This window comes from Podarcis raffonei, chromosome 7 (genome assembly GCF_027172205.1).
Source record: "Podarcis raffonei isolate rPodRaf1 chromosome 7, rPodRaf1.pri, whole genome shotgun sequence".
In the NCBI taxonomy this organism is placed as follows: domain Eukaryota; kingdom Metazoa; phylum Chordata; class Lepidosauria; order Squamata; family Lacertidae; genus Podarcis; species Podarcis raffonei.
The window spans coordinates 37789151-37801504 of record NC_070608.1 but is presented as its reverse complement, the minus strand read 5'-3'; the positions used below and the strand labels follow the sequence as shown (position 1 = coordinate 37801504).

General features: G+C 40.9%; 1 long non-coding RNA gene across 1 annotated transcript; it reads left to right on the top strand.

The window, feature by feature from the left end:
- The first annotated feature begins 5264 nt into the window (after window positions 1-5264).
- LOC128416882 (uncharacterized) lies at window positions 5265-11325 on the top strand. The gene is made up of 2 exons (XR_008331332.1): window positions 5265-5406; window positions 10406-11325. It is a non-coding gene; the product is annotated as an uncharacterized LOC128416882 (long non-coding RNA).
- Window positions 11326-12354: the final 1029 nt, after the last annotated feature.

The window sequence follows — 12354 nt, the reverse complement described above, 5'->3', positions numbered from 1 at the left end:
CTATTGCTAAATTATAACGGAACAAAATTTGCTTTCCAGTCCCATGAATACTAAGCAAGTTTGTTATGATTAGAGCTACAGTATTACAATGAGCCCTAAATGTTATTCATAATAATAGGCCACAAAGGAAAGTGCTTATCACTTGTGCATTGCTTTAATTGTATATGGCAGCCGTGGTTAAATATGAATGCATATATAAGCAGCCTTTCCTGGTGGTGAAAATAATAATGTATAGCAAAATTATAGGCAACGTCATAGACCTAAATAACATGACACTTCCATTCCTTAATGTACTATAATTTTAAAGATATTCTCCAGCAACTTTTGCTGATGTGCATTGCACACAAAGCTGAAGTCCAGTAGGAGAAATAGATACATTTTTAAACAAATCATTAAAAATATATATAGTTGTTTTGTAGGAGAAAAGGAGGTCTTATTGGTTGTGCTGTATTCTTCCAATGAGATTGCATTAGATAACAGCTGGTTTATTGTGGTCTGGCATGCGAATGGTATTATATTTTCAAAGCATCTTGCAGTCCAGTCTCATTATTTCAGATCTTATTTCTGAATTGCTCCCAGGATAAATAAGGTAAGGCTGGCCCAATACATTTTGTTGCATGAGGGGAAGGACAAAATGGCACCTCCACCACCCCTTTTCCATGTACAGAAGCTGACTGGGCAGGCAATTGCTTGCCTGTATTACTTCAACACTGGCGATGGAGTAACACCTGCCACTTCATCCAAGGTAGAAGGCTTGCTTAGGGGACCCTCATGGGTTGTGTAGCACCTGTCCTTCAACAGAGGGAATGACTAGGAGGCTTAGGAGGAACAGCCAAACATCCACCTACCCCCTGAGGCAGTTGCCCCACTTTACCTATTGGTAGAGCTGGCCTTGTATCTGGGATCAAGTACACTAGTGTATCTGAACAAGCAACAGAAAATCATGTACAGCTGAAGGAGCCCATTTTCTTCAGCATTAGTTCTTCTGATTGCCCAGTTTATATAATGTGTCTAAAGAGGGAAAACCACAGCAATCAAAGTATTTATGCAGGAAGTATCCTGTCCTCCCCATTCACTTTTGAGAGTCTTGAACATCTTGTAAAATAAGTTGCTCAGCACTCTGCTTTTTGAGTACTTCATTTCCCCTGGGCTGGGGAACTAGAGTTCCCACCAGCCTCAGCTAGCAAATGCAATAGTCAGGGATAATGGGAACTATGGTCCAGCGTATCTGGAGAGTCACAGGTCCCCCAACCCCCGTTCTAAACATACCTTAAGCAAGCAGGTTTTCTATGGTTATAAGCATTAAGCAAAAGGTGATATAAAAATCCAGGGTCACACAAAAACACAGTTGAAACCAAAGACCTGTTTTACTGCAAGGTTATTAAGTTCTCCTCTTTCATCATGTTCATTTAATACATGTGGTTTGATGTTGAGATAACACTGAGGAATAGGGAGGAACAGGCTGTTGGTTTACTGGAAATATCCCCCAGTTGCGAAAACCTGATCCTGTTTTCCAGTGTCTATCATTCTCCCATCCTTGTTCCTTCAAAACCCATGAAGTTCCATATCTCTGCTTTCCTGTTGCTCATTTTCAGTCATTGTGTGCAATGCACCACATGCCACTATGCCTTTATGAATTTCCGTGTTACTGAAGCATCTCTGCACATGGTTAATGTTAAGAGTTCAGTGGGCCACAACAGTATTGCCAGTCCCTACAGGCCACCCTGATCCCTCATCTAATCGCATGACTGATGGGGGAAGCAACAAAACAGCATGGGCTGTGCATTCCTGCACCATCTGGGAATTCTTAAAATTAACGTGATTCTAGCCAATATGGGCAGTTGCCAGTATTTTCTTATTTCTCAGCTAAGAGAGCACTTTAATCCTCCTATGGATTGTATACTATGCTATTGCCAAGAGAGTCAATGCAATGTAGTGGTTAGAGTGACAGCCTAGCAGTAAGGAGACCAGGGTTGAGATCAAATCCCCACTCAGCCATGAAGCTTGCTGGGTGACTTTGGGCCAATCACTCTTTCTTAGCCTAGCCTAGCTCACAAGATTATTGTAAGGATAAAATGGAGGGAGGGAAAAGGAGACTGAAGTAGGCACAATGCTTTGAGCTTCTTATAGGGAAGATAAAAATATAAATAAATAGTGGGATAAAAATGCTCAGCACTGTAATAATGTATTGGAATTATACCGCCACAATGGAAGGCACTTGGTTATTAACAGCTCTTTGTATGTTGCTTGGTTCTCATGTGCATGTTGCTCATTAATTTAGTAATGAGTTGCATACATGAACGAGTCATCACTGTTCCAAATGACAAAAATAGTCAGACATAACACATCAGACACATGAGATTCAGGGGAACAAGTTTGGGCTCCTCTAGATGACTTGTTAAGGGATGCGGGTGGTGCTGTGGGTTAAATCACAGAGCCTAGGACTTGCCGATCAGAAGGTTGGTGGTTCGAATCCCCATGACCGGGTGAGCTCCCGTTGCTTGGCCCCACCTCCTGCCAACCTAGCAGTTCCAAAGCATGTCAAAGTGCAAGTAGATAAATAGGTACTGCTCCGGCGGGAAGGCAAACGGCGTTTCCGTGCACTGCTCTGGTTCGCCAGAAGCAGCTTAGTCCTGCTGGCCACATGACCCAAAAGCTGTACGCCGGCTCCCTTGGCCGATAAAGCGAGATGAGCGCCGCAACCCCAGAGTTGGCCACGACTGGACCTAATGGTCAGGGGTCCCTTTACCTTTACCTTTAGATGACTTGTTTATTGAACAGTCACCATGATTGGTTTGCACAAAGCTTAGATGCAGGTTGGACCATGTCTGAGCATTTGTTCTGAATTGTTTTCAGATAAGTTATATGACAATGAGCATTCAACTTGAATTGTTCCGATTTGTTTACGTGGTGGTTATACATCTTTCCATTAATTATTTGCTGCAGCAATGAAACTGCTAGCACATTCGCAAAGTTAAGCAGTGTCTGGTATGGTTTCTTTCCATATTTTTCAGTGCATTTCTCCATCACTTTCTAAACTGAAAAAAGCCGCATAAAAAGTTGATTTGTTTTTCTAAGACAACAGTGCCATTTAATCCAATTTCTGGTATGTGTTTCAATCTCTCCCACAAAACAGTGACAGTCTGGAGGTGACTTATACTACAGTCAAGAAAATGGCAAGCCCACTTCCACTTATATCCGTTATATAATTAGAGCAGCTACTTAGGGCTGGTTCATGTAATAATGTGAGATGTCAAGAAATTCCTGAAATGACAGGCATTATCTGAAGGCAACAAAGAAGATGGTAACCCCAGCAACATTTACAAAGCAATTAGATCAATTGCGTACATGGAATAGTCATACTGTGCTTGAAGCCAACATATTTTTAGCTGACCTTAGTGCATCTTAGCCAGTGGAAAAACTAGAGCAAAGCCATTTTGACACAAGCAATTGGCTCCCCCTGAACCAGTAACAACATGTATTCTCCAGAGCCATGGATTGAGTGCAGTTGCTTTGGCTTGTACTTCAAACACAAAGATTTGCAACTGTAATAACCACAGGTCTAGGGAACGGCTATGACTCAGTGGTAGAGAGCATGCATTGCATGCAAAGGCCATAGATTCAATCCTCAGCATCTCCATATAGGGCTGGGAAAGACTTCTCTGAAACATTGTTGAGCTCAGCCTTCTGGATTTCCCCCTGCAAGATGGATCCATGGTTTGACTTTGTATAGGGAAGTTTCCTATGTCAATGTAGAACTGGTATTATAAGAAAATAGGCATTAATAAATGGCATTTCTTGCATTGCTAAATCAGATCAAAGGCCCATGTATTCTGTCCCCACAGTGACCAACCAGATATCTATGGGAAGCCCACAAACAGGACGTGAGCACAATAGTATTCAGAGGCATACTGGCACTGATACTGGCCATAGTGTGTAATCATCATGACCAGAAGACATTAATTGTTTTATCCTTGTATTTATTTGGGTTATGGCCCAGAAGTCTTGATCCCTCCTCTTACTTCACACTGAAATCACTCATAGAGAGTTCCTTTCTCAGTAACTCAATGCACCACATTAATATCCCTAGCATTTTAACGTGTTATTTCTGGATTAATGTAATAGCTGTGTTTTAAAAAATGCTATTATTCTTGGCTGTTGCTGCAGAGTATATGGTGATGCGCATTCACATAATATCTGTGCTTCAAGCCCATTATATTTTCATTTACTGTGATTTGCCAATTTTGGCAGGTCACCGATGCAGCAATTTGTAGTCATTTTACTACCAACATCATAGAATATAAGAGCCCTATTAGATAGCTTGAGGATCCATCTAGTCAAACATCTTGCTTTCCACAGCAGCCATTCTGATGCTTCTCAATAGCCCACCAACATAGCTTGAAGGCAATAGTATGGCAAAATGGTTCACTCAGCTATGAAACTCACTGGGGGACCTTGGGCCAGTTACCATCTCTTAGCCTAACCTACCTCACAGGGATGTTGTGATGATGAAATGGGGAGGAGGAGAACACCACCTTGAGATCCTTGTAAGATGAAGGTGGTACAGAAATGAAACAACAAACAACAAACAAACAAACAAACAACAAACAAACAAACAAACATACTCCTTGGTAATCAAAGGCCTACTGCCTAGGAGCACAGGTGTACCATTAAGCTAATACATATTGTCCTTGTTGTATCTCCTTGTCATAGCCATCTTCAAACTGTGATCTGATTTAAGTTGTGGGGAATTTGTGGCCATCCAGATGTTGCTGGACTTCACTGCCATCATCCCTGGATATTGGTGATGCTGGCTGGGGCTGATGGGAATTGGGGTCCAATAAAACCTAGAAGACCAGAGATTCTCCATCTCTAGTTTAAATCCTATTCACAGGAAAAGCTGAAAAATTAACTGGTTGCATTCTGTATTCCACTATTAGTAAATAATTCCTTACTGCTGCCTTTATGTTTTGCTTCTTTGGGATCAATTACAGCTAAAATTCCTGCCTGGAGTCTTGGAGCCAAATATTTCCTTGAACATGCTTCCTTTTGGGTACCCAATTTGAAAAGTTCGATCCATGTTTCAAAACACAATTCAAAAACCTGTGCTTTTATTTGAGGGATATTTATTTCCCTTTTGTAAAAAGGTACTATTTCCAGTGGTACTGCATTTTTCATGAGAAAGGGAAATCATAGACTTAAGCCATATAATTTTAAAATGTTTTCTCAGTTCTTTGTTTTATTCTCCTCCGTTTTAGATCATGATCTCTTGTGGGTCCTTTCACTGGATTGATGCTCTGAGCAAGAATCAATGGGCCTCCAAGCACAGCAGACTCCTTTGTTCGTTCTTCATGGGTGAGAAGACAGCACAAGACAAGAGGATAGACCCAAAAATATGCCAGGCAGGTAAAAAGCTTCAAACAAACTGAATGCTGTTCAGAAGTTGCCCAAAGCATTGATTCTATCTGGGGCCCATAGATAACCAAAAGTTTAAAGAAGGAAAGATTAAAAGTACGTTTTAAAGTTTGTCTTTCTTTTTTCTTGTAATGCTGTGAGGCAAGATACTCAATGGTGGAAGGGAATAACAAACCATCACTGATTACTGCACATCACTTTTGCCTTAATGAACACACAAAAAATAATACATATTCTTCTATGTTGGCCTTTACATTTGCCAACAAATTAGGTATGGCAATTATTTTATTGTGTGTTCAAGTGGACCACTACGACCAATCAATCAATCATCATCATCATCATCATCAGTGCTCTTTTCTAAAAAAATGTTTAGGGGTACTCTCATTTTGACTCAAGAAAATCACCATTTTATAGTACAAATTGGGAAAAATAAATACAGTAAATGGACAAGAGTACAAGGAACATGCATTACCTCATATTACATAGTTGACAGCTCACAGTAACATCCACATTGGCATGAGGTTGTGTACACTAACATCTTCCTGATTTCTCTGCTTGCTGTTGGTGTCCATCGGAGGTGGTAAATACAAAACTGACCAATAACCGTGCTAGATTCCAACTCCTACTTCACACATTAAATGCTCGTTTCCGCCTGAGACTTGGGAAACACTGTGACAGGAAATGAGGCCACCATCGGGGGTAGCAATGGAGCTGACGATTCACTGTGCTATTCAACAGAACTGACGATTCACAATGCTAGAGAAGAAACTAAAATTTTTAGTTTCTTCTCCCATTAGATTCACAAAATGTTTAGGGGTATGCATAGCCCTGTGTCCCCTCAGAAAAAGCACCGATAATAATAATGTTGCACACCACCCCAATCTCCGAGTTGTGCAAGATTCTAGGGGTACCAGGTGCTTATCCAGGGTTCGGTTTCTTTGGAGTGATGGACAGTGGAGACTATTGTGTCTTTAGGATATCTGGTTTATTCACACACATATGCAACCTATCTGGGCTGGTTGTCCTCTTCCACCAAGCACAGAGCTTTGGGAGGGACACACATGGAATGGTGAGGGTGGAAGCAGACACCTGCCTAGCCAGCCAGAATAGTCAAATCAACCCTGGCAATCAATGGGATGAAAGATGCCGCAGCCAGAATGCTCAGCAGCTCTTTCTGGTTTTCTGAATTATTGTGATTTTACTGAATTGTAGTATTTTGATGAATTTATTGTTATTTGCTTTAGTCATATGTTATGGTGTTTAATAATATAGTAAGGCGGACGAGAGATCTGTGACCAGATCCTAGAATGTCTCCGCTAGCTTATGCATCAACATAGAAAGCTGCCATTTACCAAAGTAGATCAATGTTACTATCAATACTCATTGGCAGCAGCCATCTGGCAACAACACTGATAGGGAGGGATTCAGATGGGAGTCTTTTCCAGCTCTCTGACAACACCTGGAACTGTCTGAATGCAAAGCACATGCTCCATCATTGAGCCACAGCTCTTCCGCTTTGGACATGACCTGGCTGCTGCTCCAGAGGTCTTCATTACTCTCTCTTCCAAAGCCTGCTCTGATTTATCACCCACTCGTGGAAAGATAAGACCTGAACGAAGCCAACGAGGTCTGAATTAAATATTTACCCAAGATACAGTAACCTCTTTAAATCCTCCCTGAATTTTTTAGAAGATGTGCTTTAGCCACCATGGGTTGTTAGAAATATCCGCCTTAATCAGTGCTTTTTTTCTAAAAAAATGTTTAGGGGTACTCTCAATTTCCTACTCATATTGAAACACTGCCCCTCAATGAGGCCAAACTTAGATTCACAAAATGTTTAGGAGTATGCATACCCCTGCGTCCCCCCAGAAAAAAGCACTGGCCTTAATACATTTGGATTATTAGACCAAGCCTAAAGGCCCCCAGTGTGGATGTGCCACTGAAATCTGACAAAAAAATAGGCACAAAGAAGGCAGAGTACCATATGTCTCATAACAAATCACATAAGGAAAGAAATCTGGAAGCCTTTAGATTGTAACAGCACCTTCCCTGCTGAGAAGTTAATAATCAGTTCCCTGTGTTTGCTCCATCTGAACATTAGTTTGAAGAACATCCATTATTTTTGCTACTAGCAGAGTAGGAAACAAAATCTTTTCATCTGCTGTTATGAAAAGCAAAAACAAATTCATCTGCCATTGTAGTCCTGGAGCAAACAATGCAAGCTTTTGAAGGATCAAGACTTTATCATGTCACACATAATAAACTGCCATCAATTGACGGTACATACTACTCTGATTCTAAACAACCTTTCTGAGTCATGATAATACTGAAGAGTTCAAGTAGTGCTCTTATTAAGCTTCCTCTTCTCCGAAATGTTAGGGCATGGTTTTGTCAGCCCCAGAAATACAGAATACAATATATATTGCGTTAATCCTCATTAGAACAGTACCTGCTTTTTCTCACATAAGATCAGCAAATATGTGATCCTCAAATTTGACCCCCTTTCAGCTTCAAATATTTGTGCAAGCAAGCTCATGCTCAATTGTGATTTGTGAATTTGAAAATGGACTCTTCATTGACATGGGTTGTGCTTCTCTTCTGTGGGGGACTACTAAAAGCACAGATCTGTTTGGAGCATGCAGGATAAGATGGTTCCTATGGGGAAGCAAAACATTGCAGGGTCAAATGACACTATAGAGAAAGTCCAGCACCAAAAAGAGGTAAAGGAAATGAAACATCATTTTCTTTAATGTGAAGCAAAGCTTACAGCATCTTACTGGAATTTTGTTGGCTTTTCTACATAATTTTTTACATGAGCAACAACAACAACATTGAGATTTAGCAAAGAAGACTGTATGGCTGGCTTGTTGTTGCTAATGTGAGAGATCCCAGCTGCATATTCCTGCATTGCAGGGGGTTGGACTAGATGATCCTCAGGGTCCCTTCCAACTCTACAGTGCTATGCTATGTGCTAAGATCCTCTTGAGAAGTATATGTAATTCAAATGATGTTTCTAGCATTCCCTTGTTGGATATCGTAGCACCCAGGCAGGACTTCACAGCTGCTACTGGGATGAACCCTCAGTTATTTCTTAGAATGTTTTGCCCATAGAAACTACAACCCAAAATGCAGTGTGTTAACTTAAAATTGATGTACCTGCTTGCTCAGGAGTGAAAATCGCCATGCATGTTTGCTGTGAATGAATTCCAGTTCAAGCCATACTCAGATGGTGCAGATAGAAGCTGGTTTAAATCCAAGTAATCCAGATTAATCGTTTAATGGATTATAGTTTTCAGGCTTTTATACAAATGCACATCTATTTATTGATGTTTTGTTACCTGTGTTCACAATACAGAAGCTTTTTAAAATCTAAAATGGAGAGCATTGTACCCCAATATTTTGGGGTTTGAAGATCTGTAATATAACATATCAGTTCTTCAATCTTTAAGCTTGTAAACATAAATGGTGTTAGCACATTGATCTCTTCGCTAGATGCATACAACCCACCCACCCTCAATAATTGTTGGGTATTATTTACAGTGGAGTCCCCTTAAGCAACAACACAACGAAATGAGGCCATGGTGAAGTCAGATTGTTCCAGAACAGATGGCTAGAAAAGTACTCAAGCTCTTTATTAGTGAGTCTGCTTTGCATTCTCAGCTGAAGCTGCCTGTCATAATCATTGCAAAGAGAACTCTTTTTCAGAGAAACTGACTGCATAAATATGCAAAAATGTAACATAATATTTTGAGGAAATTGGAAAAGTAAATAGATTCCTCATGTAACTGCGATGCAGTAGAATAGCTTCACCATTAAAAACAGTTATTGGCAGCACCCAGCTGCCTGTTTACAGAATCCTAATTTCTTATTAGCAGAAATGTCCATGAAGCTGCAAAATGAAATGGTGCTTTCTCTCTCTGCTCATTAAAGAATTCCTGCGATCAGTGCTGTTTAATTACTCAGCAAGTATTGTAAATTTTATGAGAGTCTAGCACATTATATTAGAGTCACTGTTTGAATACCTTCTTCAGCAGTAATCCTTTTACTCTGAAAGGAATTCATGCCCTCAATACATGCACACACTAACTGGGAGTTCTTCAATCAAATTCAACAGAGAATCATGCTAGGTTGGGAAAACAAACTACCAGACCCTCCTGGGCACCACAGCTCTGTTTTTTGGCTACTTTCTGTCCTTCTCCGCCATAGCTATGTTTTCCTGCTTCCAGTTCTAAGCACAGCGGTGCTTTTAGCTAGAGCCAGCCCACAACATATTGCAGCCTAAGGCAGAACATAAAATCACCCATCAAAGAGTTAGATTCTAAGTCATAGGGCATAATAAACAAGGAGAGTTTTAAAATTCTACAAGCACCTCTCCCCTTCCTTGGCAGTAAAAACACAAATACATGACTCAATTAGCAATTTGCTGCCCACAGAAAACCAGCTGTCTGAGGTGGTTGCTTCCCTATGCCTCATGGTAGGCCCAGGTTGTTCTCATGCTTCTTTATGATCTAATCAGGTCATACTTTCAATATCAGAACAACATCATGTGGGGTATAAAGCTGCATCAAATTTTGGTGCCCCCACTCTTGTCTGGGACTCAATTCAGACCTCTGGGTATAGGGCGGTTTATAAACTCAATCAATCAATCAATTCCCACTCAGCCATGAAGCTCATTGGGAGACCTTGGACTCTTAGCCTAACTCATATTACAGGAATGTTGTGAGGGATTAAATGATGAGGGAGTTGGTTGCCACTGCTACCAGTAGTAACCCCAGCCCCCATGATAAAAAATGGCCTCCAGTTTCAGTTACCTATTTTCCCCTCCCCTCCCTCATTCTTAAATGAGGCTTAGCTCAGAGCTACAAACAACTTATTATTAAATAGCCATGTGTTTCAATCAATTTTGTTATTTGCATACTTTACTAAATAACCGTACTTTACTAAAACATTTAAGTAATATCTTGGTTGCATGTGACTTTTTGTGTTCCAGAAGAGGATCCCTTTTGTGTTGGTGTTCCATCATGATCTGGAGCAGGAGCCTACAGGACACACCAGGTCAACTCAAGGAGGTACAGATAAAGATGGGACTCTGGGGCCATGGAAAAAGCCAAGTAAGCAACTTGCTCCAACAAGGCTTGAAGTCCAAGTGAGGCTTTTCTAGATCTTGATCTGGGAAACCCCTCTCAGGAAGGACCTCACATCTCTTGGAGAATGTTGAACTTAAAGGGCACTCCATCTGCTCTTGGCTCCTGACTTGTGATGGTGATCAGTGAGGGGCCGCCAGGTGAGGATGTTTTCATCCTTTGAGGATCTCAGTGGGTGCAGTCTCTGGGACCTCTGTTCAAGGATCTTTTGGTGGACAGGCTTTGCTTCTGAGTCTAGCTTTTACAAGGCCTTTGCTGCTGAAACTTCTGAGTTGACTGGCCTTTTCTCATCATGATTGGAGCCCAAGTTTCTGCCTGCTATGGGGCTCATGACAGCTTGGTACTTTGGATATTTTCTACAATAATAATAATAATAATCTTGAACTCCAACAGGAAAGGGCTTAATTCCCTCAAGATTCACAACTATAGATCTTCATGTTTTGCCAAAAGGTTTCCCTTTAATTCCCTGCTGTGTGCTTTCCATATTCATAGCTCTAATAATTACACTGTAACTAAAATATTCTAATCTTTCGGTGAGCTAATTAAAACGTATTTGTGTTATGTTCATTTGCTAATAATGGATTATGATGCTATGCATTCATTTAGTAATTTAATGAGGATGGGTCCAATCAAAGCAAAAATGATGCCACATAACCGCTCCTAGGCACAGACTAACTGTTCTGAACATATTTGTTTCTTCATAATCCCGATATCTGATCCTGAAGTCATAAGTAGCAGCCACATTACATAAATCTGTTGGAAGTTGTGTTTTGTTTTTCATTTTTATAAAATTTTCAGTGCTGTTTACAGGCTAGTGGAGGGCAAACAATATATCTCACCCCCCTACATAGTCCATGGGAGACCAGTATTATAATTCTACCAGTGGGACCTGTAACAAAATGTTAGTGTATTCCTATGCCCTAAAAGGAGTCATGCTGTGCATGGCTCCAGGCAGTCTGGAACAGAGCCTCTTGGGAAGGGGGTGAGTTTCAGTAATGGGGAAGAGATAAAGACCACATTTCCCCTCTCCTCTTGAGATCTTCTGCTGTGTATATAATGCTAAAGGACTGCCACCCCAGACATACAGGTTTTAGCTATAGAGAGGAGGGAAGTATTTTAACTAAGAGTTCTAGAGATGGAAAATGTGCCATAATCCCCCCCCCAAGGTTTCTGTAAGGTGTTTAAGACTTGAGCAGATGAATTTCCTTTGACCTCAGTTTCCCTCTGTGATAGGAATTTTATGGTCTTAGATATATGGCAATGTTCATAACCGCACATACATAGATCAACACAGGAAGGCCAACCTGGAACCATTTTGATTCCTAAACTGCCCAAAGGTTTTCTCTGCAAGGTCAAACTGGAAAAGTCTCCCCATTGTCGCTTTCCTCACAAATCCTGTCTTAAGGACACATTTAAGATATGAATAAGGTGTGAGCCTGTGACCTGGCCCAGGAAATAAGTATTTTACCACTACAAAAGAATAGCCAGGCTCCCCAGGAAATCCAATCAAGTAACCTGCCAGACAGGAGATAAACAAGGACAAGAGAAAAACAACATTTAAATTTTTGTGATGTAGGTGGGATGTATCTGAGGGGTGGTCTTAGGTTACACCCCTTCTGTGATGTATGCATAATGTTTCTGGGGGTGGTCTTGATCTACAGGATGGGAATTTCAAAAAGTCTTTATAAGCCCTTGCACAGCAATTTTGGGGGTCCTCTTCCTCTCCTGCTTGTGAGGGGAGTACCCTGTTGCAACAGATCAATAAAGATCAAGCTTACTAGCTGCTTTGCTTCTC